The sequence below is a fragment of the Carex rostrata genome, chromosome 32 (genome assembly GCF_964058835.1).
Source record: "Carex rostrata chromosome 32, lpCarRost1.2, whole genome shotgun sequence".
Taxonomy (NCBI): domain Eukaryota; kingdom Viridiplantae; phylum Streptophyta; class Magnoliopsida; order Poales; family Cyperaceae; genus Carex; species Carex rostrata.
The window spans coordinates 3,730,739-3,733,471 of NC_135949.1; positions in this window are offsets into that span (position 1 = coordinate 3,730,739).

Genomic DNA, 2,733 nt, shown 5'->3' on the forward strand with positions numbered 1-2,733 from the left:
CCTTGAAAAGGCTCATGTTAATATTAATTGACAATTGTAAAGCACAAGACAAAAATATTGCACTCATTTTTCCCCAAGGGAAAGATGTTGGACTCACAATGATTTTGTCACCCAATAGAAACCTAAGGTTGTACCAATATTTTCTTAGAATATTTGGTGAACAAATTTTAATTTGAAATAATTTCATAATCTTTATTTGAAAGAAAGCTAGACAGACATGTCATAAAAGATGGAAAAAATGGTTTTATGTGGAATGAAATGTTTTTATTGGAAAAAAAATTGAATTAATTTTATTTGAAAATGTTTTTATATAGAAACAAAGCACCAGCTATTTCAATATATAACACTAATATATATTTTTTTTATAGCTGACAGCAAATTCCGTCAACATATATATTGATAAAAGTATATAACACTAATATGGGACACATCTTGGAAAAGATGGAAAAAAATCATATATAGCCAAAACATACAATCTCATTTGATTAGCACTAATTGTTAGTCTGAAAGATATTTGAGGAGACTCTTACCATATGTAGGATTAGATTATGTTCCTTTTCTTTTCCAATTGATTGTTGTGATTGTCCTATATATGTTGCCATTGTAGGAGAGGCAACCTTGTTCTAAACACTACAGCAAAACGGAGCTTCAGCGACCGGTATCAGCGACCAGTAGTGACGCCGGTCGCTGATGTTCAATTTTTCATCAAATATAAAAATTTCCACTCAAATTTCGGCGACAACTGTATCAGCGACCGGCGCCAGTACCGGTCTCTGAAAGTTTTTTTTTTTTTTTTTTTTTTTTTTTTTTTTTTTTCGCTGAAATTTTGGGAGTAAATCGCGTGGGCGCCAGAACCTTCTTCTCCGCGCGCCAGAACCCAATCGAAACCCTTCAAATTTTGATCGAAACCCCAAACCCTTTTTCAAAATTGATCGCCTCTCTCTCGCCTCAGACCAATGGCCCTCAGCATCTCTCTCTCGCCTCTCTCGACGCACCATCTTTCTCTTGCTCTCTCGCCGGACTAGCCAAGACCGAGCCGTTTTCGCATGCGGGTTCACTTCCGACTTGACCAGGTAACTCTTCTCTTCTTCTCTTCCCTCTGATCTAGAACTTGGCAAATCTCATCAATTGTAGTCATGGAAGAAGGAGACAGTCAAGATTCTCAATGCATTGATACAGGTAACTCTGATTCTGGTAAAATAAATAGGACAGATAGATAGAGGATTTAATTTCATGCAGTTTAGGCTTTAATTTTGATCAATTTGGATTTTTTTGCTATTTTTAATGAATTTTTGAAGTTCAGCCTTTGAAATGGGAAAAAACAGCAAAAATGACAGCACTGTTCCCAGTTTACCCCTGTGTTTAGGCTACTGTTTGGTATAGTTAGGGAGCCCCAAAATTTATGAAAAATTACCAGCATATATAACACCATGTCTTGAGAATTTTCATATAAAGAACATTAAATTTGGCTTAGTAAAACTCTTGGAATGAATTTCTAAAGTTGGCTACGATCTTTTCTTGACCTCCTGTGACAGATCAGCCAGTGCAGGCTGATCAAAAGTCTAAATCCAAAATCCACTTACACAGTTAGATAGAGGACAGAAAAACAAGTGGTTTAGAGCCAAAGTTTTCTCCATTTGGATTTTTCTGCTATTTTCTAACCATTTTCAAAGTTAAGACTTTTCAAAAATATGAAAACAACATATTATACAGAATTTAGCATGATGTAACAGATATAATTGCATCTTTTTTCAGACAGACCACCTACAGCTTGTCAACAAGAACCTTCATGACCAGGTTATCAATTAATTCTAGGTCACAAGAAGATTTTAGTGTTTGTGGATTAGCTCATGTAATTAGTATTGTCAAAATGTGATATTATGTTTGATTTAGCATGATGTAATATACTCTTGCTTTGATCGATTTTGTTTGATTTGAATGTTGTTTATATTTTGTATGTTTAGATGTTGTTATTTATGTTTGATCGATGTGAATGTTTGGTATGTGTGGTACCAATTAAATGGGGGAAAGTGAATAACAAAAAAAAAACCCAAAAAAATTGACAGAAGGTTATCAGCAACCGGTTTTTGACTATCAGCGACCGTTTATTTCGTCGTAGATATGTTTTTCTGACGTCAGCAAAAATTAACAGCGACAGAAAACAATTGGTCGCAGAAAAAGTATCAGCGACCGGCCGACGTCATTCAGCGACCGGTGACGTCAGCAGAAGAGTATCTGCGACAAGGCTTTCAGCGACCGGGGTATCAGCGACCGGAATTGACTTTCCGAGACCGGAATGACTATCAGCGACCGGCGACGTGACTATCAGAGACCGGAAAACCGGTCTCTGAAAGTCTTTGTTGCTGTAGTGAAATTATGTAATATCTTTCGTGGCAGGGATTGTTCTGCAAAAATGTAGAAATGGTACAGCCGAAACTACAAACTTGAGAAGTTATTATGACTGAGATCAACAATGCTATAAATAAGATGCAAAAATTTTGAAGTGCGATAACAAAAACGGGACCAAAGATTTGTTTTCCACTCAAAAGGATCGGCTTAGTAGGTTTTGTTTTCCCCTCAATGAAAATGCATCCCCATGAGATCAAAGGAAATTCTTCCTGTGTATTACAAAACATATAATAAATCAAATAGTAAATTTATTTCTATCGAGGGTCTTCGATAGGGGTGTTTATCGGTTTGGTTCGGTTGAAACTGAACCGAACTAGACAAACC